The sequence below is a fragment of the Vulpes lagopus genome, chromosome 6, assembly GCF_018345385.1.
Source record: "Vulpes lagopus strain Blue_001 chromosome 6, ASM1834538v1, whole genome shotgun sequence".
NCBI lineage: Eukaryota > Metazoa > Chordata > Mammalia > Carnivora > Canidae > Vulpes > Vulpes lagopus.
The window spans coordinates 97,945,601-97,972,175 of NC_054829.1; the positions used below are offsets into that span (position 1 = coordinate 97,945,601).

A 26,575-nucleotide genomic window follows, 5' to 3' on the forward strand; every position below is an offset into this window, starting at 1 on the left:
TCTGGCTTTCTTTGCACCTCCTTTTAGTCAATTCTTAGGAAAACAGTCAGAGTAATCTTGTATGCTCAAAACTGTTTACATTTTTTAGTAATTCCTAATTCTCTTAATAAAATAAAAGTTCCTTACAGTGGCTCACTCAATCTGGCCCCAACTACCACTCTGACTGCATCTCCCACTTGCCCAGCTCCTACTCCAGCCACCCTGACTTGCTCGCTAGTCTTTGAACACTCCAAACTTGTTCCTGACTTAGGGTCTGCTGTATCTGCACCTCATGTCTCCTGGGATGTGCTTTCTCCGGAACTCCAGATTGCTTTCTAGTTGCATTAATTTCTTTGCTCAAATAGCACATTTTAAGAGAGAGCATCCCTGAAAATCAGATACTAATTAGTCTTCAGTATCCTCCTTTAGTCTCCTATTCTGCTTTATTATAGTGTATATTTCTTCGTTTATTGATGATTATGCTTCGTGCCAAAATGTAGGTCCTATGATTGTGAGAAATGTGTCTGTCATGTGAGAATCAACCTATTCATTGATATATCTCTAGTGACTAACCCTTAGCAGACTGCAGGTGTTTAGTATATATTTGTTGAATGACCAAATGCTTGAATTATTTTTGATATATATATTTAAGATTTTTATTTATTTGAGAGAGAGAGAGAGCACAAACAGGGGGAGTGGCAGAGGGAGGGGGGGGAAGCTCTGCAGGGGGCCTGATGCAGGACTCAATTTCAGGATTCTGGGATCATGACTAGAACTGAAGGCAGACACTTAACTGACTGAGCCACCCAGGCATCCCTATTTTTGATATTTGATATGTCAACACTGTTGTATCTTTTTTTGGATTATAAATTTTATAATTTAAAAATATTCCTTGTTCCAATTAATGTTCTGGTCTTAGATCCTAGTTTATTTGATATCATTATTATGTTGCCCATGTTCTTTTATTTACATTAGACTACTACATCTTCGGATATCTCTTTTTTTAATTAATTTTTTTCATAGTGATATCTCCCATTTCATTCCAATTTGTCAAATCTAGATTGAGTTGTTCCCTGGGAGCAGTGGCTTTAGCAGAGGCTAATACACATAGAAACATTAATAGTTGGAATTCTTTAGATCAGGTAGGTTTCTTAAAGTTTACCCCTTGAATAAGAGCCTTCTCCTGGGGTATTGCTCACTGGATGGTGAAGGAAAAGACTAGAACCTGTGGGCCCTCCTCATTTGCTTTTGCTAAGTTTAAATATAACTGGTGTACAAGGAGCCAGCGTGGGAAGAAATAGGGCCTTATGTCAAGCTTCTAGTTGAACATATGACAGCCCTAGAGTGTTGCTCTGAGTGGCATGTTTTTCACCAAGCTCATTTATGACTAGATCCTGATATTGCACAAGATTACACGATAGAAATCTGGGGGAATTTTACCCACTTACCATAAACCATATTATGTTAAACTTTTAAAATCATTTTCACACCAGCTATTCGAATCTGGGACCAAGACTATCATTTCTTCCTCATTTTAATTCTTAATAGTATGATAATCTTCTAAAATTCTGCCTCACAACACACAAAAAAATCACAGAATATTTTCTCATGTCACCAACTCTGAGGCAGTTGCTGATAATGTAAAACTAATTTCTCACTTTTCTAAACAAATATGTCACTCACCTGAATACTCTTCTTGACAAAAGCAACTAGGTGGCCAATAACACCTGGTCATGTTAATAAAGTAGTAAAAGAAATAAAAATCGGAAAAGGCCAACCGGGGATTTTTGTCTCGTTTAAATTTTATTATAAACTTATTACCTTGAGAAAACTCAAGTGTAAAATACCAATATATAGAGGCCCAAGTTTGATTCAATAATGTGAGTAGATTCTAGGATGTAGTTACAGGTAGAATTGATTTAACAAGGAAGGTCACGTACACTCATCTACTGGACATTGAAGTTGACCTCACTGAGATTCACAAAATCAATTCAATTTTCTTTGAAAATATATTTTAGAGAACTTGCTGATTGATTAGTAATTCTCCTCTGTATTGTGAGGCTGATAAAAACAAAGAAACAAAAACTTCAAGTGATATTAAAGACCTCGGGGCTGGGGAGGAGCGAGTATTTTCTGCTCCTGCTTTGGTAAGCAGGTTCTCTTCCTTGCCAATTTGTCAACTTTTTTTTGAGCATTTCCTAAATATTCATTCATTCATTTCTCATTTATTATTTACTGAGTAACTTCTATGTGCTAACAATGTCAGGGAATGTACTCTTCAGCTCATTTCTACTCTATCCATCAGAAGTTAACTTAGAAAAACATTGCTAAACATCTCATAAAACCTTACTGGGTTTCACTCAGATAAGGGAAAAAAAAAATCACAAGTATTGCTATAAAATGAATAACCACTAGTTCCTACTTTTTAACCACTAGCAGAGAATGTCTTGGTTTTTGTAAACACTATTGTCTTTTTTAATTCAATTCTATGTATTATCTTACAGTATTTTAAAATTTTGGTATATAGAAATCCCTTGTCCTTGCACTTGGATGACAAGCCTTTAAAAGAAAGGACGCCTGGGTAGCTCAGTTGGTTGAGTGTTCAACTCCTGATTTTAGATCATGTTATCATCTCAGGGTTGTGAGATTAAGCCTTGCGACAGGCTCTGGGCGTAGTGGGGAGTCTGCTTAAGATTCTCTTTCTCCCTCTTCCTCTGCCCTCCCCCACCCTGGCCAAGGGTTCTCTCTCTTTCTAAAATAAATAAATAAATCTTTAAAAAAAATAAAGAAAGGAATTTGTCTATTATGCTCCAGTCTTTCACCTCTTTCATGTTTCCTCAGAATACAAATGGTGCCAGGAATCTAGTAGCTGTTTGATAAATTTGTTAAGAAGAATGAATAAATTAATGAATGAACAATTGATCCTTGTATCTCAGGTGACACAATATTAATTGTATCTCCTTAGAATTATAAACATCTAGGAAAGTTTATCAAGAATTTTAAGTACAACAATAGAAGCGAGTCCCCTAACTGTACTAAAAAAACCAAATAAATCCTGCTAGTGACATCCTTTCCTAGGGAGATTCAGGCCTTTGTCTTCTTTCTGCTGAGTATTCTGTATTCCAAGCTTTTAGCAAGTCCACAGCTAAATGAGAACCTGTACTTATGTTTAGCAGAATAGGTGATGGATGGTAATTTATCAGTTTCTTTCTATATTGGTGGCTAAAACTTATGGCTCTCAGCACTTCCCAGTTGCTGGTGATTGATGGGTTTGTTTACTAGTTCTCCCGTTGGTCCAGAGGGAGATACTGAGTGGGGTTTCTGCCAACACTCTGGAAGGCTTGGCTGAGTCCCAGAGCCAAGAGCTCTGTAGCCCAAGCTGTGTTTACGCCACGGAAGCCCTTGGGCAATGGGGGATTTTAATCACTTTCCAAACAGATGCATTTCTGTTAGGATGGGCAAGGTCTTGAAACTTGCACTCACTCTGCTCAGTGGAACCTAAATTCTGTTTGGTCATAAAAGTGTTCATTTCTCACTTCCAACAAAGAAATTAAGTGGAAAATATTGTTTCTTTCCACTTCATTCCTGTTTCCACAGTTGCATTTCTGACCAAAATTAGAGAGGCTACTAAACTCCAATCTCAAATTATGAATAACACCTTTCTGGTTGAACGAGAGAGTTAAATGGAAGTCAATATGTGAGACACTGGCAAATTCTCTGTGCGCAGCAAGCTTATACAAGGTGGTGTGCTGTGTACATCTTTGTGCAAGAGAAAGGGGTGTATGTGTGTGTGTGAATAAGTACACTTTTCACAGGCAATATGTGTTTACTTTTCATTATCTGACAAGGTCCATAGTGTGTTACTTAATTACAAACATTGGGTTTCACACAAAAATAAAAGTTAGTTTTAATTTCATAGTACTGTCCTATGAAGAAGGAAGGTGAGAATTTAAGCCAAAAATAATAAAATATTTTTTTGTACCTTCTTGCCGCCAAGAAAACATCATATACACAGTTGGATAATTGACTCGTATTGCTTTGTATGCCTGGCAGTCTCCCTCTTTCTTTCTTTTATTTCTCCTGTATTATGTGTTGCCTTCTCTGAAAAGCCCATCGAAGCCAAATCTGGTGTTTTTATTATGCTGAAATGATTCTGGTAAAAACAGGTTCTAAATAAACACGACAGGTGTCAAGAAAAGCAGCTGGATCTGGTTTAGAGTCTAACAGATGGGAAAACACTAAACTGGAAAGGGAGAGAACGAACCTTTGATTCTCTGATACAGACACCGTTGTGGTTATGAGTTTGTGACCATTTCCAAGAGCTGTTAGCCACCAGCCTTCATCAAACTGTGACACTGAGTTTGAAGCGCAAAATGTCAAGAGAATGAAATTGAAGACAGATGTCCCTTAGAGGGACAGGAAGAGAGAGGATGAGGCTATATCTAGTTGACTCAAAATTTTGGTTAGATAAATACAGTGCTTTTCTGAATAAATCCTTGGTGAATAAAGACTCTATAAAAAAAACTGCCTGTGCTATAATAAGTAACAAACAGGCATTTTATAACTTGTGTAAAGCAACGTTGCTATCTTTTCTCTAGGCCATGTGAGTCAGGATCTAAACACTGAATATTGTTAACAATAACAAATTATTTCACTAACTCTAGTCTTTGTAGAATCTCCCCTCATGCCAGCATTTCTGGAAACATCCAAGGCATGTTTTTCCAAGTTCACCAATATACCCTTTTTAGCTGTAATGGGTCAACCGCCATTTCTTCTGCTGCTGCTCTTAACTTCCTGAGGCGCCTGTTGCTGAGAATTGCGGTTCTCAATTGAGAACCGCAATTCTCAGCAAGTCTTGTGTGAGAGCACAATTCAATTGCTGCCACAACTTACTGTGTGTGTGTGTGTCAATATATGGGACTCCTTTGGCTGTATGTGACAGAAGCCCATGTTAATTTTACCTTGACTGGCTGATGAAATTCAATGTCAGGGGACACCTGGGTGGCTCAGTGGTTGAGCATCTGTCTTTGGCTCAGGGTGTGATCCCGGTCCTGGGATCAAGTGCCACATCAGGTTTCCTGCATGGAGCCTGCTTTTCCCTCTGCCTATGTCTCTGCCTCTCTCTCTCTCTCTCTCTCTCTCTCTCTCTGTCTCTCTCTCCTTCTGTGTCTCTCATGAATAAATAAATAAAATCTTAAAAAAAAAAAGAAATTCAAAATTCAATGGCAGGATGGTAGCCGTCTCAGGGGCATGAGGAATCAGGCAAATCCAGCCTTGCCAGGAATCTTTCTTTCTCATCTTACCTTTTGCCTCTGCTTTATTCTTATCTTCAAACTAGCTTCTCCTTTTTTCCCAAACCACATGTTGATAGTGTCTAATCCTCGTATGCCATAATCGAGGCTCCCCAAAGAGACAGTCAACTCTTTCAGTTCTAGGATTTCCAGGCCATAGACTTGTTGGCTCAATGTGGGCCAGGTCCTCTCCCCTGGATCAATCAGCTGTGGCTGTGGGGAATAAGACGATGACTGGCTCAGCTAGAGATGCATCCTACTCCTGGACTAAGCGGTAGTGATCAGCCAGCAAGGCGATGGGCTTACATGGCTGCTAAGTGATACATGGACAGGAGTCACATCTGTCTTCATAATTACCAAATAGGTATTTATGCCTACCAAGTAGGCATTTAAAAAATTGTGGAAAGAATGAATTATGTATGTGCATGTGTTTGTGTCTGTGTGTGTGTGTGTGTGTGTGTTGTGTGGAGTGGTGGGGAGTAGAGAGAAAGGGTTTTTATACACTTCTCACCATGCCATTTCTCGCCCACCCCCAGACTGCCAACACTGAACCGAACTGAAGGCATTCCACAGTTGCGACATCCTGCTGATTTCGAACAGTGCAAAATCTTGTGATAATCTCTCCTGGGTTCTGTGCAACAGTGAGGTAGAGAGAATTCCTTTCCCGTGGCTGCTGCCGCTGCTGGGGCCTGTTCACTTCTGTTGTGATCAGGCTGTGCTAGACCTGTTCCTCCACGTTGGTCCCTGGCACCTGGGAGTAACCGTGGACGGCAGATGCCTCTGCTCTTGTTCCTGTAGACCGGATCATCTGTTTAAGCGGGGAGAGCCTTCCCTTGCTCCCAGGCCCTACAGCAGTGTTTTGTGTATTCCTTCAGCATCATCTGTGGGGCTTAATCCCCGATATCATCTTCTGCTGCTGAGAATCCCTTTTCCTTCCAAGATTATGGCATCCAGGATTATGGCATCCTGTGCCCAGTTTGCATTTCTGAGGAACTGTTCCTTTAGGATCAGTTATTTCCCGCATGTTCCTGTGTGCTTCATCCAAATCATGCTGTGGTGAGTCTGCTGTGTCCTCCAGACATGCCTAGACATGTTCAAATCTGAAAGTGCACATGAGTTCAGCTTGGACTGGAACTGCCGTGCAGGTCTGGCTGAACAGGGTTAGTCAGAGTGCCCTAGCGCAGGGCTTCCGTTTGTCCATTTCCAACACCCTGCACAGGAGACTGAACAGGAGCAGCATTAAGCATAATTGTGAATCCTGAAAAATGTGTCTTTCCAAGCTCCACCTTTTCCCTTCTTACATCCATTTGTTTCCCTTCTGGATGATGATTGCCTTTGCCTCTGAGGCATAGGTCCACCTAGGTATTTGCATTTTTAACCTTTTAAAGTTTTGCTGCTATGTTGTAATATAAATTGTTTGCTAATGTAATTGTGGGGGAAAAAAGTTTTATTTAATTGGCACTAGCCAGTGGAAAAGGAGATACTCTTTGGTGCTTGGTTGGGGTGGTGGATGCAGGTAGGACTGGAGCCAGCCCCAGCCCCTGTCCCTTTTCCTATCCAAAGATCTCCCTTGGAGAGAATGAATCAGGAGTAAGCCACAAAGAGAATGCTAGAGGCTTGTTGCCAGGAGCTTCAAGGATGGAGAGTAAGTGGTCATTGTCGCCTGCTTCTTTGGGACCTGGAGCTCACCCCAGAGATGCTGACACCTATGCCACCAGCTAGTTTGCTTGCAGCTTTCGCTTCCCTTCTTCTCTGGCCTGAATGTAGCTCAGTGTTACTTCAATCTCAGTCACTCTTGTTCCAAAGTGGGTATTTTTTTCAGACTTACTGTGTTTACTTCTTTTATTTTTATTCCTTTTAGAGTGTGTGTGGGAGTGGGGTCAGAGGTAGAGGGGGAGAGACAATCTTAAGCAGGCTCCATGCCCAGTGCTGAGACCAACTGGGGGCTTGATCCCACAACCCTGAGATCATGATCTGAGTAGAAATTAAGACACAACTGACTGAGCCACCCAGGCGCCCCTGTGTTTACTTCTTTCAAATTTGACAATAGTAGCAACACAATGATAGAAATTTTGAAAACAAAGGAAAGATGAAAAAATATGAACAGTCACCATTCTAGTGAAAAAAAAAAGTTCAACATTTTTTAGATGTAATAATTACTTTCTGTTTTCTCCTCGGCATAGTTTTAAAAGTATATACACAAATATGAAATAGTTTGATCACTTGGAAGCCCGGTTTTCTATCCTACCTGTTTTATTTATTCTTTTATATGCCTTTTATACATTATTTTATGGTCTTCATAATCAGTTGGTATGTTTTTAACATAAATTAGGTTGGTATTTAATTATATTTTCACCCCCCATGATACAGAATGCTTCTTTATTTGATTTTAACTTCTGGCAATAAAGCTTCTAACAATGGAATCTGTTTTTAGAAAAATCCTCTTTAATAATACATGTAATGCTGCAGTCAGTTTGGATAACTGACTCCCTTGATAGCTGAATTGGGTCATAAGACTGAACAATCTTGCTGTTTGAGATAGCCCTAAACATCCATACATCATAAAATTCATTTGGATGGTTATGTAACCCAATATAAGGGAAAGGGAGAGGAAACATATTGCATTTCATTTACGATATATGGCCTTACTGATTTATAATATAGCAAAAGGATTTTGTGGCTTCTCATGCCCGCTCAGGGGATATTTTGAGGCTTCTTCTCATTTCTCACTCTATTTTTTTATGTCTTCTCCAAAAAATCTCAAAAAAAAATTTAGATAATTTCTTTTTCATTGATGATCTGGGTAGAAATGACAGTGTCTTACTCGTTCAGCATGCAGAAAGTAAATTTGAGAATTAAGCTACTTTCCAGATATTTGAACTTATCTTCACATCCTAGTTCCCACAAACAAAACCCCAGACCACTTTCCTACTGCCTTAGTTATCTATTTCAGGTCAATATGGATTATTTTGGCCTGGATTGTCTTGAAATCCCAATTTTGTTATGTACCTCTATTTACCCAAGAGAGAAAAGTTTATGTATCACTGGGAAGGTCTCAACGATTGCTTTAGAATCCTGCTCTGCAGTCAGAGCTGGCTTTTCAAGTTGTCTGTTTTGAAAGAATGCCAGAAAACACCCCTGAATAATTACTGGTATAATTCTGGAACTCTGCTTGCTATGGCTTTTGGTGTAGCATTGTAGCTCTGCAACACAAACGTCCATCCTCCGAAACTGAGAGTGAATGGATGTGGTTTGCTGAGTCTCATGGGGTCAATCACCTCTGGGCAGCCCAAGTCCTCAGAGAGCAAGGGACTGGCTGTGGAGGGAGACGCTGTTTGCTTCCTTTCATTTTCAGTGTGGATAAAACCCCCAATATTTTTTATTGCAAGCTTATTAGATTTTATTTGTGTCCATAAATAGTTTTAAGAAGAACTCATGTGAAGCAAGTAATTTGAGAAACAACTATTTTGGCTTGTGGCTTTGAATTCTCTCCTCCTTGCCTTCATTCTATGCCCCCAAATCTATTTCTAATCCTAATTTTTTTTTTTTTCTGGTAGAGAAGGATGAGTTGATGTTTGTGTTTTGAAGGATCTTTATAGCCATTATGGTTCTAATCGTGCCTTGAAAGGAGGATCCCAGAAAAGGACTGAAGATCACTTGGTATGAGAGGCACGCTGTCTAGTAAGGGTAAACGGAGGCTCAGATTTCAAAATGTGGCCACTTGATGTATCTGGAGTGAATATTTCATTTTGTAATATTTAAATATCTGAATATGCAATACTGATCTAGGTCAGTAGTATCAAACTATTTGGTCTCAGGGCTGCTTTACACTTCTAAATATTATTGAGAGTTCCCAAAGAGTTTTCAGTTGTATGGTTTATATTGCTCAATATCTACATTTTAGAAATAAGAACTGAGAAACTAGAAAAATGTCAATTCATTTAAAATTCTGAAATAATAAACCAAGTACATGCTAACATTATATATTCAGTGAAAATATTTATTTATATTTATTTTTATTTTTAAAATAAAAAATTAGTGAGAAGAGTGACATTGTTTCACATTTTTCAAATTCTTGTACAAGACAGATTTTCCTATGTGCTTTTGAATTCAATCTGTTGCAATATGTTATTTTAGTTGAAGTATGTACACATATATAGTTTGAAAAGGGTGTTTTAGTAGCCCTAAAAAGGTCTTTATGAGTAATCTTTTTTGATATTACCCCCAAACTAGGCAAGTGTTAGTTTTTTAAAGGTTAGTTGCAATGTGCAATCAGAAGCCCTATCAATGAACTATCTGTGCACTGTTACATTTGAGTCTTTTCATCTATCTTGAAATGTGACTGACTGTTTTAACCATGCTTGGTTTTATAACATCATGCACTAGTTATTTAGAAAATATTGATTCACTGAGTTATTCATATTTTCCAGATGTTAACACATTTTATTATACAATATGATAAAATCACAGTCATTTATATCACCACAGATCCTATCAGAAAAGCCTTTCAGTGTTATATAATTGCCAACCACGGTTGTTGGGTATGAGGTTTTCAAACTGGTAATTTTTGTTGAAAGCTCAAATTCAGTCATTGGCAAGAGATACTAGCTGTTGTTTTCCTTAAAGTAGTAGGCTATGTTGTTAATTTTTGAGAAAAGATCTGTCAAATGCCCAACTTGAATAACCATAATCAGGACTGACAGTGGATCTTTCAGGCAAAATGATATTCCATGAAAAGAGTAGCTAGTTCAGATCACAACCCAGATGGTGGTCCACGTGTTTTTCCTCAAGACCAACATTTTACTTCAATATGCAGCAGGAGTGCTTGAAAAGAATAGATCTTAAAAGTTCTCACAACACACACACACAAAAATTGCAACTGTATGCTGTAAAGGATGTTAAGATTCATTGTGATCATCTTGCTATTTATGTAAATGTTGGATTATTATGTTGTACACCTGAAAGTGATATGTCTATTATATCTCAAAAAATTTAAAAACCTTAAATAATAAAGAAGTAGTATGTGTGTATGTCCCATTTTTTTCCCACACAATTAAAAATACATGTACATAGCCTTGAATTTTAATAAAATTAACATTTCTACTGCTTTATAAAGAACATTAAGTGAAACCACTTTTATATATTTTTCATAGGCATTACTTTATTTTAGTTTTCAAAGTATAGTTGACACACAATGTTACAACAGTTTCAGGTGTACCACACAGAGTGATTCAATTTCTCTATATGTTAGGCTGTGCTTCCTTGAGTGTAGCTACCATCTGTCACCGTACAGTGCTATTACAATATCATTGACTGTATTCCTTATGTTGTGCCTTTTATTCCTGTGATTTATTCACTCCATAACTGGAGGCCTATATCTCCCTCTTTCCTTCAGCCAGTTGGCTTAGGCCCCCAGATCCCTTTTTTATGGGAACCATCAGTTTATTCTATGTATTTATAGGTCTGATTGTGCTTTTTGTTTGTTTTGTTTTGATTCCACAGATGAAAATATATGGTATTTGTTTTTCTCTAACTTATTTAACTCATCATTATATCTTCTAGGTCCATCCATGTGTCCAGCTTGCAAATGGCAAGCTCTCATTCTTTTTCATGGCTGAATAATATTCCATTACACACACACATATACACACACGTATTTTTTATCTATTTATCCATCAATGGATGCTTGGACTGCTTCCCTATCTTGGCCATTGTAAATAATGCTGCAATGAACATAAGGGTCCATAGACCTTTTGAATTAGATTTCTCATCAGTAGTAATTTTATTTCATGTACACTATGAACACATTGGATGCCATTGCCTTGAATTGTGCTCAAGCACTAGCTGTTTCTCAATTGCTTTGTACTATCAGTGCAAATGCCACCATTGTGGAAAAGTCACTGACATTGTAGCATTGTTATGAAAATGGTTCTGACATCATAGCTTTTCTGAAAGTGACTCAGGGATCCCCAGAGGTCTGTGTGCCACACTTTTAGAACCACTGACTAGGTCCTTTTTCTGTTGTTTTTTTGTTCTACATTTTGGGCATTTTCTAGAAGCAGACTAAGTGAAAAAATTATGGGACATGAAATATTAATGGTTTTATAGATTACAAGTTTTATTCTAAAAGAAATAACAATGTGTTTTCCACTGTACAAAAAGAATTTCCAAAAGTCAAAAACATGAGTTTTTAGGATAAAAAACATTTATCCTAGCATATGAGGATGCAAACAGAATTCAAGCCTTCTAGTATTTACTCATTCAACATATATTTTTAAATGTTTGCTATTATAAAGTCACATCGAAATGAGAAATTTAGAAATGAGAAATATATATTTATACATTTTTATTAAAATTTTTTTTATAATTGATTTAAAATCTATTATTTATGTGTATGGTCCATAGAGTAAATTTTGTTTGTCTATTTAAGTGAATATCTACTTTCAATTTCGGGTAGAAAATCCTGGTATCAAATCAATTCTGAAACCATGGCTAATGGCTGCAAAGTAAGTAAAAATGTTGCATGACATTTAGAGTCTTTACTATGCAAAGTTCTCTTTCCTCTCTCCCTCCCTTCTTCCCTCTCTCTTTTTCCTTCTTTCCTACTTTTCTTCCTTCCTCTCTCCTTACTTCCTTTTCTTTTTTTCTTGCTTTCCATTTGTTGTGAAAAGTTTATTTTTTTAAAAAATTATCCACAGAGAACTACCTTCAGTCTGATAAAGGCTTTTTTTTTTTTTTTTTTTGCATGTTGTTTTTATTTTTATTTTTAAAGAAACAGTCTGGGGCACCTGGGTGGCTCGGTGATTTTGCTGATTGAGCGTCTGCCTTTTGCTCAGGTGACTCAGGTCATAATCCCGGGGTCCTGGGATCAAGTCCCACATCAAGCTCCCCGCAGGGAGCCTGCTTCTCCATCTATACTGATTAGGAAAGTGGAACAATTTATTCTAATCCAATAATTTTGGTTTAATCCAATATTTTGAGTCTTTAGGCAACCTGGTATTTTTTTTTTAATCTAAATTTTTGTATTTTGGTTTCCTTCTTTTCAACCTGCTTTCCTCCCACATGATGTCTGGGTATATTGGAGAGGGTTATCCTGTGGTGAAGGGAAAGAGAAGTTCCCTAAGATTTATTTTCAAGGCTGTGTACTGTTCCGTGGTCCCTGCGGAAATGCATCTTGTTTCCCTACTACCACTTTTGCCCTCTTATCCTTAGAGGCTGAGGTTATTCTATACTCTTTATCAGGGTAGGGGTAAGTAGCTCTTTGGTTATTGGCCATAAGCTCTCTGTGACATTCACCCAATCCCTAGAACACTGCCAGCACCACACTGATTTCCTAGGGACCCAAATGAGCTGACTTTTGTGCACCACATTGGGGTCAGGTGTGAACATCCATCTTAGGATGACTCGAATAAAATCTTTCTACTGCCCAATCTCACTGTGCCACAACTTTGACTCTGTTACTACCACTGCTTCCCTCATGTGAAGTAAGATGAAGTCTTTATGATTTAGACATTCTACTAAATCAAATATGCTTCTCCTGTCCGGTGCTTTGTTTCTGAGATAGGAGAGTAGGACCCACATGTCTCATCTACTTTGCTTGCTTTTCTTTACCTTCATTGGCTAGAAAGATGGGCTATCCACCTACTTTACATCATACCCTAGGTTTTGTGATCAGGGACACCAGCCCTGCTTTTCCATGTGCTTAAAATAGCGTTTGTGATTTAGACATCTCTCTTTCTCCTGACAGCTTGCTTTTCAAGTCCAGTCTATCCTTTCAAGAGGTCAAGAAAGTCCACTCTGAGATTTTAAGTTGATCAATAGTGTCTTTGTTTGAGGCTATATCCTCTTCTAGAGCAATAATTCAAGGCTCAAATTGGTGGAAAAAAGCTGAAAGGATTTAAAGAGGTAATTAAGCACATTGTTTTAATATTTGCAAAATAATGTCCATGGTTATGTTAATTTACATGAATGTTTATGTAAATGTAATCAAATTATGTTAATATTTGTTTAACTACAAAATCCATACTTTTTCCCCTGCCTGATATTTAGCAGTGGGCAAGCTTGTGGTCTTTCAGGGCAAAACAGAAGAAAATCAGAAATCAGAGGATTAAAGAGCTTTGAAGTTGCTGGCAAAAGCAGAGAGGAAGGAGACATATCTGAGATTGATTCTCTGAGAGCAGTTGTGCCAAGTGTTATTGCTATAGAAGTGGAAGTATTCTTGAACATTTTTTGATGTTGCTTCAAGACCTAAATATCTCCATTTTGAAGCATTATTAGTAAAATGACTATTTGCGTTCCAACACATATAGGTCTCACCAAATGGTATATCCAAAAGAATTAGGGTATAATTTAAAATATTGCCAGCAGAATTCCTTTAAAATTTCAACATTTGTTCTGAGACCACCTTAAATGAACTAGAATGCTGAAATCAGTCTGTCTGGAGTTGAGCCTTAGACCATACTCAAATGGCAATGAGAAATCAGCTTTCTAATCAAATGAGAATTATAACAGTCAGCATTTATTGAATGCTTTTGTATGCCAGACACTCTTCGAAGCCTGTGCACATTAACTTCTGTAGTCAGTAAATAACCTAGAGATACATTATTAGAGTCTCTGCAGATAACAAAACTGGGTCTCTGAGAGATTAAATTACGTGTGCATGACCACATAGTTAGCCAGAGGTGAAGGTGGGATTAGAGACAGGGCAGTGTGACTCAAGATCTGAATGATAATAGCGACCACCCTTGGACCTACTCTATGCCGGGCACTGATCTAAGAACTCCCTATGCCTCGAGATAGGAACTATTTTTATCCCATTTTACTGATTAGAAAACTGAGCACAGAGAGGTTAAGTACCTTGATGGAGCTGAATGCTCATTAGGTATGGAGTCAGGTCCACCCAGTCTGGCTTCAGTCTGTGTTCTCAGTCTCCATGCTACACTGTCTCAACTGATTTTTATGGGCTATAACTAAGAAAATCCATGTGAAATACTTAGCCCAGCACCTGGCACAGAGGAAATGCTTAATAAAATGAATTAATTAGTACCAACTGGGAAGTCCTATAAATTGGCAAATGTGATTGATTGAGATCATTTAAGCACAGAGTGTTCTGTGCAGGCAGACCTTTTGTTATATGTGCTCTTCTGGTAACTCTCCTCGTGATTTTGTTTTATGTAATTTCATTAATTAATTCACGAGTTGGTTCACTCCATCAGCCTTGCCTCATCTATTGCTTTTAGTATGCCAACACTGTGCCAAGTGCTTTGGTATGTGATGTGTAGATACCTCTTTGGAAGAAGACTTATAGATTCATTGTACTGAAGTTAAAGGAGCACCAAACAACTTTAAAAATAAATTCTATATTAGCAGCTGAAATTCTCTTACTAGCTAATTTCAGTTGTTTGGGAGGAACTTGTTCTGGGATTCGGTGATGCAGAGTAGCACAGTCATTTAGCTCCTTCAGGCTAAGTTTTCCCACTGATCTTGCAACATTTTCCCACTCCTGAGATGTTTTATCTCTTCATCTGACAACTGCGTGTCAAAACGTTATAGCTTAATGTTCCACTCACTGTTATTTCCTTAGATATTTTATTTTTTTATTTTTTGACATATGAAAATTTATTATTGTCATGTGTTCACCATCAGAGCTTATGATCTTTGTCCTTCCTCCTTGCCTTTGTACAAGGCCAAAGGAGAGACACTGGCTATTTTGACAACCTTAAAGGGAACTCCAGGAGTGTCACTGACAGCATGACCTTTGTGACCAAAGCCAGTGACCAGAACCTCATCATTTTCCTCGGTAAAATTCAAACAAACATTATTGGGTATTAAAGGTTGTGGGGTTTTTTTTGTTTGTTTGTTTTTGTTTTTGTTTTTTTGGCCATTCTTGATCAGCTGGACCGTGACATACTTCCTGATGGCAGAATTTGGCTTTAACCCTTACTTTTTCCAGCGCAATTTCCTTTGCGTGGGAAGTTCTTCCAAAAGCATTGGCTTTCAGGGCTGTGCCCAAATGGGCTCTCTTGTACTGTTTATCATGCCACTTCTGATCTCATCAGTGGCTCTGGAGCTTCCTGGCAGTAGGAAGGCTGCGTGCGACACTTGCCCATCCTGCCGGCGCCACGGGCCAGAGCCACGGACCAGAGCCAGAGAGAGAAGTGCAGGAAGGGGCTACCTATTTCCTTAAATATTTTTAAAGCGTGGCTTCTGTTCTAAATGCCATTTTGCTTCTGCTAAGGGGTTAAGAGAGGGTATAACCTAAAAGGCACAGGTTTTGAAATCAGAACACAAGTTCAAAGCCAATTGTCTTCACTCTTTGACCTCTAGCAAACTATTTAACTGCCTTAAACCTCATTTCCCTCCTTTGAGTGAAGGTAGCAATTTCTACCCTGCAGGACTGCCTGGTGATTGAATTCAGCAGCGCAAGGCAAAGCCCCCAAAACAGAGCTTGCTCCTCTAAGGCACTCTGCTTGCACTGCGTACTTCCTATCACACTATTATTCACCTAATAATTTTAAGAAAGTATAATTTCATCTCCTTTGACTTGAAGTCATAAACATGTGGTCATTACTTTTCTAAATCCATTTTCTTTTGTAGGAGTGAATCTTGTTTTTTGTTTTTTTTTTTCTCCCAGTTTTTCAATAGTGTTAGTTGCAGCAGAACTGGGGTTTCATGGTGCAAGGTTAGGATGATGCAGATGCATGTTTCGAAGGGAATACTTCCTTATCATGGTGGGTACCAGAGCAGTAGCTTTGACAGGGTGACAAGGAGAAAAGGTGACCAAGTGGAATTTTAATACAATAAAAAGGGAAAGGTCAAGAATAAAGAAACAGACCTGAGCCAAAGGCAGATGCTCAAACACTGAGCCACCCAGGCGTCCCTGAACCAAAGATATTTGAGCCAAATATTCTTGCAGAATTAATTCATTTAATATGGAGTTGGAAATATTTCAGGAACAGATAGTTAGAGGTCTTTAAGTAGAGTATTTTTTTTCCTAATCAAGAAATCCTATAAATCTCCCCAAATATATCTGTTTTCTAAGTTTTCAGTAGAATTCAAGTTTATTTTTTAAATAATAGAAACAACATAGGTCACCTTTGCTGTTTGGTACTTCTGGACATTTTTAAGCAATAAAACATTTTATGTATTTATTTATTTATTTAGATTTTATTTATTTATTCATGAGAGACACACAGAGAGAGGCAGAGACGCAGGCAGAGGGAGAGGCAGGCTCCATGCAGGGAACCCGATGTGGGACTTGATCCTGGGTCTCCAGGATCATGCCCTAGGCCAAAGGCAGGCGTTAAACCACTGAGCCACCAGGGATCCAGCAATAAAACATTTTAGAAGTTTTTTTTTTTTCACTTTTTAAAAGATTAATAGCTTGCTTTCATCAAGTCATATTTTATTATATATTTTCTCATTGTATGTTACTAATGGAAATGAGCATTTTACTTAATAATATTTAGCAGACACACTTACCAAAGTAGTTAAAATTTCTGCCAAAAAATGTTCTGAGGATTTTCTCGTTTCTGAGTTTTGAGGACAGTAAGATCGCATGATACCTAATGACCAAGAGGATTGATTTACAGTATATTTAGAAACATATCCTCCCACATGTTACTACACTCAAGTGCTAGCCAACAATTTTAGCTTTTGCAAAAACAGCTTTATTTTTTTTACCTAATGTGCAGAAACACTATCTAGGTGTTTTGTTTTGTTTAGTTTGGTTGGTTATTATAGTTATTTTTTATTTTTTTTTTTTTTATTTTTTTTATTTTTTTTATTTTTTTTTTTTATAGTTATTTTTTAAATCACCATTTTATTTTGAACAATGCTACTGTGATTCTATTTTTTCTCTTTTATGATAATAGCATAACCTGCCTTAACACATTCATTAAACTCTGTGCTTTTCATGATTTTTATTTTCTCAAGAATATAAATCAGTAAAATCTGCAAAGTACAAAGAAAAAGTCTTAGTGTAGTTGAACATCAGAAAATTCAATATATTTACTCAGAGCATGTATTGGAGTGACATGACACAAGTCATGTAAAAATAGATAGTTGTAGCAATTTACTCTTCAGCGTGCATTTATCAGTCACAGGAGAGCATCCAAAAGTTCTGCTGAAGTACTTGAGTTTCCTGTCCTTATTCTTAAAGTCGCTTTGAAATTTGAGAAAGAACAGCCTCGCAGCTGCTGGTCAAAGAGCTACCAAGTAAGACATATGTTTAAAGCAAAGAATGGTGTTAGATTCTTATTGAAAAGGACCCATAGGACCTGGTAACCTCCTAAATAGCTAACAACAACAAAGCATGGAGATTTTCGAGTGACTTTTAGACACAGGAAATTAGAGAATTAGAGAATCGTAATGATGGAAGGGGACCTCTCTCTGCACTTATTAAGATCATTTGAGATCATAACTCAAATGCTCTCCGTTGGTGCTGTAAACTAGTGATGCGTCAGGTGGGGACAATGTTCCCACTGTAACACATATACCCGTCTACAGGAAGAGTGTTCCATTCAGTGACAGCGTGTTGCCACTCTAAGGGAATGCAGTCTTTGTTGCACATCATGGGATTTCTCCAGAAAAGACGGATTTAAATGTGAAAGTGTCTGGGCCACTTTGCACAACTGCACACCTTGTGAAAGTACAGCATATGCAGCAGCACACACTATGCCTATTTGTGAAGCAAACAAATGATTGCACAAGTGTTAAATTTGACCCACTGGTAGGCAGTTTGCCACTTCTGGCTTACACTGTTAGAAAGTTTTTTGTTATTATTGAAATGAGATCTGTTTTGCAGATCTTTGGATCTTCAGGTCATGTGGAACAAATGTAACTTTTACACACACACACACAGACAGACACATATATACACACACAACAGTGTTTCAAATATTTGAAGTCAATTATCATATTTCTTTTCTTAAATTTAGGGTTTGGAGAGCCAGTCAAAAAATACATTGTGAGTCTGTTCTGAATGAGCGGTAATGAAAGTAGGCTGAGTCCTAGTGCTCACTGATTCTTCCTCATCTGAATGGTAACAGTTATTTTTATGATGCATGCTAGAATCTTGCCTTAAATCAAAGTCAAGACAACTGATCTATTGCTTGGAGAATCTGTCATCTCTGGTCTACCCAGTGAAGAGTTCTAAAGGTCTGCCATCCATGGGCTCCTTCCTGCCAAGTCCTTGAACCCATGAAAGCCTGGCTGGCAGGGTATTCGGTGAGTGGGATCCTAAAATAGTCTGTTGTGTTCGCACCTGGTGTTGAGGGAACTTGGAGGGAATTTAGCCCTTTGGTGACTTTATGAGCTTTAGACTATATCCTCTCTCACTAATTCCCTCTGTGTGTGTGGCCGGTATCTATTAGACTGCAAGGACATGCTTAAAAACAAGTAATAAAGACTACTAGGTTTGTACTATGCACAGTTCTCTCTGTACATTGTCATTAAATCCTCATAATGATTCTATGAGGTGTTAGTCTTGCTTTTCACTGACAAGGAAACTAAGCACAAGAAGCTTACCCCAGGCCACACAGTTAATTGGAGATAAAACATGGATTCAGACCCACCTGTTTGGTTCCAGGATGCACACATCTTTCTTCCTAAAGTTCAACTAAGGTCCCTGGGTCATCAATACTAATTTCAATTATTTCACAGACTGAAACCGGGAGGTGAAAAATACCAAGTTTGGTAGAGACTGCGATTCACTCACTTCCCTGAGTCTGGCCCTCAGCCAGCTTGACCTCCCATGAGCTTCACACCACCTCTATGCCAACCCACAGATAGTGGCAAACACCCCAGTGTGTCTATGCATGGCCATGGAAGGCTTGTTGCTTGTTGCTCACTCTTCCTTAATGCCTCCTGTCTTTATCCGAGATTGAACTCCAGGCTCTCCAGTCACTGTGTACCCTGACTATAGAACTTGAGGTTTGTACTTGGTCCTTTCTATGTTTGAACCTTGATGTCACCTGACTTGAGTGTTTAATGGCTCATGCTTGTCTGGCCCTGCTGAAGCTCAAACTGACGTGGGTTTGCATCTGGGTTCCACCACTTTTAGTGGCTGTGAGACTTTGAACAAGTGAAATATCTCTTCAAGGTTTACCCCTTAGCAAAATGGAGCAATTATTTATTGGAAGAAGAAGACTAACATGCATAAAATGGCCTAATACAGTGTCTAACACAAAAGTCTTCAAATGATACTTATTATGATGATTTTTATTAGGAAGTAGGAACTGGGTCACTCTCAACTAGACCTTTAAAATCTCAGTTCAGCTTTTACTCTAACCCTCAGATGATTGTCCAGGAAAAGGTGAAAGCAACTGTAATCTTTAAATAGTTGGCAACTCCAAATTTAAAAAACTGGGGCCTAACATATCCTTACCCATGGGAACAATTGATTAGATGGGAGTTTATCGGGAATGATTAATTGGAATGATCATTTACAGCCTATATGCAATGAAAGAAGCCACAGTTTTATCATTTTTAAGCTACCATTTTATAAAGAAATTCTGAAAGATATGCTTATATTTATCTGACTTTTTTTTTAGCTGTGTGCTACAATCTATCCTCTGTTGGGGAGTTCAAATGAATTCAACTTAAAGAAAACCCACTTATTGGAATATTTGGAAAACATGGAAAAGTGTAAAAAAGAAAATAAAAATTACCTATAATTGGATAAATCAGAGATAAATGCAGACAACATTTTGGTATGTATCCTTCTTATTCTTCTATTCTTTTTTCTTTGTAAAGTAAATAAAAGAAAAATAAGAAATACAGATAAGAATTTCCCAAGTCATTACATTGTCTATGAGAAATAGATTTTATTATTATTTTTTTTAAGATTTATTTATTAGAGAGAGAGTGCAGCTGCAGGCACAAACATGCAAGTGGGTTGGGGGAAGGGGCAGAAGGAGAGGGAGAGAAAATCAAGCAGATTCTGGGCTGAGCCCTGAGCCTGACCATGCTCCATCTCCATAAGGAAGCTAAGCACAAGAGATCAGACCTGAGCCAAAACCCAGAGTCTGTAGCTTTAACTGACTATGCCACCCAGGGGCCCCTGAAAAACAGATTTTGAATGAATCCCATCCTATGAGTACATGGGTATATCATATTTAATTAACAAATCACCTGATGCAATTCCAATTTTTACTTCTATAGAATGAGTATCCTTAAAGGATATAGCTTTTCATTTCTTTTCAGCACCTGAATCCTCTTTCTAGCTGGAGGGACCCCCTTACGCACACACCCCCTACAGAAGCTGAAAGATACGGCTGTACTTGCTTCCCAGCCTCCTTTGCAGCTAGCACGAGGGCTCTCCTCCACCTTGAATAGAAGGCTGGCACACTGAGGGGGACGGGCTATGCAGAGTTCACGTGCTGAGAAGGGTGGCAGCTGGTTCCCCTTGTGGGCAGTGGCAGTGGTGCCAGCAGCAGCCTTGGCGATGCCACTGAATTAGAAAAGGTGACTATTTCAAGTCTCTTTGTCCTTATTTAGATATGCCCTCTGAAAGGCCGGCGACCTTACACTCCTGCAGTCATGAGCATACCCAGTCTCAGTCCCTTGTTTCTAAAGTGCATTTCCGTAAGACACGTTACTCCAAACGCTACTGCTAAATAGGGGAAGGAGGTCATGAGCAATTTCAGCACAGTGGTCAGCAGGTAACAGAAAGTGAGTGCAAGTTACAGGAACAGGGTGAGAGGCCGCGAGCCCCAGAATTCAGGGCCGGGATGGGGTCTGTTCACCTCCTGGCTTCCACTGGCATCCGTCTGGCCACAGACGCTGTCTTTGAAGTGCATAGGACTTGGTTCTCCCACAGTACTTTGTGGATTTGGTCCTTATCTCTGTGACTGGACAGTCTAACCCTTCCTTACACAGCCTTTCATTAAGCTAGCTTTCACTTTTTTAATAATAGAATCCTGTATTTACGGTGGTGGGCTTGTTTTTTTTTTGTTTTTTGTTTTTTGTTTTTTTACTTGTGCAGCCTTTTGTTTATTTGTTTCATTAGAACTGTTATTGTTTTGTTACTGCCGTGGTTACACTGCACAGATTTTACATGCCCTTCTCCAATGTGATTTTTTTTTTCTGTGAGCTCTGTTGTTTTTGGAATACAGTTCGGCAGGAAAGGAGGTTTCTTAAAAATGTTGCATCAGGCTCCAGCAGAGGCATGGGAAGTGCCCTCACTTGCCCGGTCACATCAAATCCCAGGGAGACTTGTTAAACACAGATTTCAGAACCCACTCAGATCTGAGAGGAATTTCTGGGGTGGCTCTGGCAGTCTATTAACAGGAGGCCTGGGTGATCCTTATATTCTACAAAGTAGGGAGACTGCCCCTCTGTGGCCAGGAATAGTCAGAGTGTTGTGTTTTGTTTGTTTTTTTTCCAATTAACACGGTTTTGTCCTTAGTTAAAGGCCCTTTTTAAAAAAATAATTAGTCACACACAAAAAATAATTAGTTACGACTTTACCACCTTCATGATTTAAATAGTCCAGGCCTGTAGGGTCCTCCGGGCTCTCTGGTTTTATTTGCATTCTTTTAAGGGAAGTCTTCTCAGACTTCACTGCATCCACTCACATCAATGATGAACCCAAGAGGCCTGCACGAGGGACCTGCTCATATGTTTATAGTATAATATATTAATTTCAACTATGACATAATAAAAGCTTTCTCTTTCAATGATACGGGAAGGATAAATGAGTTTTTAAGCTACTTTATAAATACTAAGTGCAAATCTTGTGAAGAGGAGTTCTAACGAAGGGTAGGATAAACAAAGGTGATGGGGGGGAAGGTACTTGTCAAAGTTAAAGAAGCTTTAAATGCAATTAAACAGAAAGAGGCCTTATGTTTAGAGGTCCTTTCTGTTTGTTTGTTTAGCACTTTTTGTTTGCTTGCTTGGTCTAGTCTTGAATTTTTAAAAGAAGGGACTCTATTTTGTTTATTTTTTCCTGCCTGAGCTAAAGTATAGAAAAGTCACATTGTAAGACTGTCATAAAAGATTTATTATAAACTATGTAATTTGTTGTAATACTCAGTAAACTCAGAGTGATAAAGATAAACCAACCCATAATGGCAATCCTTGAATTCCAGAAATACTTTTCTTCCAAAACAACCTTGTTCATTGCTCTTGTAGTTACACCTCTGAGGCTGGAAATCCCTACTTTATATCAACATTCACCTGGATTTATTGTCACTTTCTCCGCTTGTTAAAGGGAAACACAAAATATATCAGTCTGTGAGCAGTGAGAAATAGTTGTTCTAAATTCATAACACTTTATTCTCTCCAACGATTCACATGTTGATGGATGGAAGGATTTGACTGCACAGCAGTTTGGGATGATTGTCATGAAGAACTAAAGTAACACCTTTCAGGGCTTTGTACCAAGAGCAGCCTTGAATTTGGGCTCTTCTAGGGCACACTAGTGTTTCTGTAACTCCAGCAGTAAAGTACTCTTCGTCCCCACAGGAACTGGACGAGGCCATCCACTATGATGCTGTACATAATGATATATTATTTTGGGCCTTTTCTTCAACAGGGCCCTTTCACATTTGGAGAATGGATTTAAAAACAAAACAAAACAGTTTTCTCATGGCCTGGTTGTTTTTCATCATGGCTGGCATCATAAGTGAAGAAGTCTAGGGCATACAAAAGTTCAGAGAGCTGGTCTTGCCATGTAGAGGGTTATTCTTATGCTATTTCCAATGAGCCAGATAAGAATTTTCCAGCTGTTCTCTCCACCTACAACAAAGACATGAGACCTTAGCAAAACCCTTTTTACTGGTAAACACTTCCTTTGTTTAATTATAGGTACATGATATATTTGTTCAAGTTGTGTCTGGCATATCAGAATTATTCCACAGGAGACTGAGAACACCATATTGCAAGTTTATCCTTGGAGACTGAGGCAGAGTTAAGACCAACAGGAACTCTGATGATTTAAAATTGCAAACATTCTTAGATTTTCTCCCTTCCTGTTCTGTCTTTCCATATTCCCCTTAAAAACACAGGTTGTGGTAAAGGATGCCATACCTTGGTGCACCACCTGGGTCCAGGCTCTCACTCCCCAGCTGCTGGTGTTGACAGCTCTTGGTAGAATCTTTCTCTGGGCCTTGCCCTCCCCCCAAGTCATGCTCCTTGGAGGCAGCACTCCCATGAAAAGTCACAGTGCTGCACTTAGCTTTCAGAACTGAGTCAATTTACAACCTAGCACCCATTTACTGAAGGGGAGGTAGAAACTCCTGGAGAAAACCTCCCGGCAATCCCCCGATAAGCATATACAATAAGGACTCCCCACTTCTTTCCCAAGGTGACCAGCAGCCATTTACTTAGATAGCTGTGCAAGAGAAAATGAGCAACACATAATTTCAAGATGTGTCAGATGGGGGGTTGGGTGGGGTGGGGTCTGGGTTGACACTGATGGTCTGGCACTTCAACATCATCACAACCTCCAAAAAGTAAATGAAATTTGGGACTAGGTGCAGCCTTGACAGTAGCCACTGGACTTAGGTATGGATCTAGTGGTTACTTCCTCAGTCCCCAAAGGTATAATTCCAGTGGATGTATTTGGCAGTTAGCACTGCATATCAGGGCTTTGGTCTATAGAGTAAGAACTACTATGGGGGGAACAGCCAAAAATTAGTGAGTGAGGGCAGCAACCATGGCCTAAGGACATGGTGACCAGAGGCTCAGATCTCTCTGCAATGAGGGTCTGGGTCACTCTGCTAGTGAGTCACCTGACTAGGAGACATGATAACAGAGGAAGTGGGGAATCTAGAATGGTAGTAAGGAAGGAATGATGACAGCTTTGAGACCACCTGCCTTAGGAGGGCTGAAGTTCATCCCACTAACTTTCCTCTGATAGCTTTCCAGGAAAGAGATCAAACAGAACCCTGCAAGAGCTGGACCTAGAATTTATTATATGATGACAAGGAGATCTGAGTGCCCCATGCCAGGGATTGTGGTGGATTCTACGACCCTCTTCATGTCTGAGGCTGGCATCACCTAAGCTGTTGGAAATGGTGGTTGCTCACAGCCGAGTCAGCACTTCAGGACCTACCTTCAGCTGAAGAGTCCAAAGTCTCACCCCTCCTGGCCTTGGCATCTGGTTGTTAAGGCCTTGTCAATAGAGGAAAGGATAAAGGTCCAATTCTGTACTGCAGGGAGAACAATTCTGAAGGGCATTCAAACCCTAGAGCTTCCTGAGGGATCAGGGAAGGCCTCTTGTCTCTCGAGAATGTCTCAACTGTTCCAAGTTTTCCCTTTGCTCACGTCTACTTCTTTCTCTCTTCCAGAAGTGTTGATTGAAAAGCATTGGCTTCCTGCTGGCAAATCTCCACCTCGGAGTCTCTTTCAGGGAATTCCACCTAAGGCAGTTATTAAACCAGAAATGATGCCAAATGTGAGATCTGTGGTAATCTTATTTTATGGAAACTTCAGTAAGTTCTCTCATTACCCATTCCGGGTAATGTTATTACCTCTTGCATTAAACACTTAACCGCCAGAAGTTCATTGAAGTTCTTCCTTTTCTCTTCCTTATACCCAGCCACCAGTTCATTTTTCCTTGCAGTGGCTCTGGAACTAATTACTGTCGACATCATCATCATTAGTATATTTAATATAAATGGTTTCTTCTCTAGTTTTGACTTTTCTCCCTTCCCACTTAGGCTATTCAGTTTGCTCTTTACTGACCTCTTGCCTCTTGTCTATGACTCCTTAATCATCATATACGATATTGTCTGATTGATCTCCCCCAAATCTGTATTGTAGTAACACCTCACTAATTAGAAACATGAAATAGAAACTATGCAGAAACTACATTTCTCAGTGTTGCTTCCAAAAGACCTATCCATTCTGGGCCATAATGACCTCTGACTCTTCTAATAAATAATTACTGAATAAAGACCAAGACGAAAATCTAAGTCTCTGGCTTCAAGTTGCTCAGAATTTTTCTTTTTTTAAAAAATAAATTTATTTTTTATTGGTGTTCAATTTACCAACATACAGAATAACACCCAGTGCTCATCCCGTCAAGTGCCCCCCTCAGTGCCCGTCACCCATTCACCCCCAGCCCCCGCCCTCCTCCCCTTCCACCACCCCTAGTTCATTTCCCAGAGTTAGGAGTCTTTATGTTCTGTCTCCCTTTCTGATATTTCCCACACATTTCTTCTCCCTTCCCTTTTATTCCCTTTCACTATTATTTATATTCCCCAAATGAATGAGAACATACACTGTTTGTCCTTCTCCGATTGACTTACTTCACTCAGCATAATACCCTCCAGTTCCATCCACGTTGAAGCAAATGGTGGGTATTTGTCGTTTCTAATGGCTGAGTAATATTCCATTGTATACATAGACCACAGCTTCTTTATCCATTCATCTTTCGATGGACACCGAGGCTCCTTCCACAGTTTGGCTATTGTGGACATTGCTGCTAAAAACATCGGGGTGCAGGTGTCCCGGCGTTTCATGCTCAGAATTTTTCAAATTTTTTTTCTGTCACTGTGTTCTTTCTACATGCAACCCTCTCCCTCCTCTGAATAAGTCTTGTCATGAATATCAATCATTTTTTAAAAGATTTTATTTATTTACTCATGAGAGACACAGAGAGAGGCAGAGACATGGGCAGAGGGAGAAGCAGGCTCCCTCTGGGGGATTAATCCCAGGACCCTAGGATCATGATGTGAGCCAAAGGCAGATGCTCAACCACTGAGCCACCTAGGTGCCTCATGAATATCAATCATTTAAAAAAGTATATAAGATATTCAAGCACACAGAAAAATATAGAGAAGTAGAAAACAACTATCAGTGTACTGGATTTTAACAGTTTGGAAACTTATTTTATTTAGCTTTAGGTTTTTTAAAAGATCTTACTATTTATTTGACAGAGAGAGAGCGAGAGAGAGAGAGGACACACAAGTAGGGGGAGGGACGCCCTGAGCCAGGTGTGGGGCTCTATCCCAGGACCCTGAGATCATGACCTGAGCCAAAGGCGGAAGTTTAACTGATTGAGCCACCTGGGTAACCCTGTCTTTAGTTTTTGATCAATAATTCATTAAAGATGCTCTTGCACAGCATTCTCAGATCTCATTCCATGCTCTTTCTAGAGGTAACTATTATACTGAATTAGTTTTTATTTTTTACATGTATATTTTATCCCCTTATTACATATGTATGGATCCACAAACAATATGTATTATACTATACTAATTATTCTTCCTCCATTCTTAGTCAACATAAGATTGCCTTTAAGTGAGATTAAAATATGCACCTGTTTTTCTTGTATTACCTATTACATCTGTATTTAT

The 26,575-nt window shown here is 39.0% G+C and overlaps 1 long non-coding RNA gene and 1 pseudogene across 2 annotated transcripts; one reads left to right on the top strand and one right to left on the bottom strand.

Moving 5' to 3' along the window:
- Nucleotides 1–14,918: 14,918 nt before the first annotated feature.
- Nucleotides 14,919–17,841, bottom strand: LOC121492685 (annotated as a pseudogene).
- Nucleotides 17,842–18,412: 571 nt separating this feature from the next.
- Nucleotides 18,413–24,655, top strand: LOC121492934. Of its 2 annotated transcripts, none has more exons than XR_005988350.1 (3): nt 18,413–18,497; nt 19,823–19,981; nt 24,563–24,655. It is a non-coding gene; the product is annotated as an uncharacterized LOC121492934 (long non-coding RNA). The 2 variants fall into 2 exon arrangements; XR_005988349.1 differs by lacking the exon at nt 18,413–18,497 and adding an exon at nt 19,102–19,202.
- Nucleotides 24,656–26,575: the final 1,920 nt, after the last annotated feature.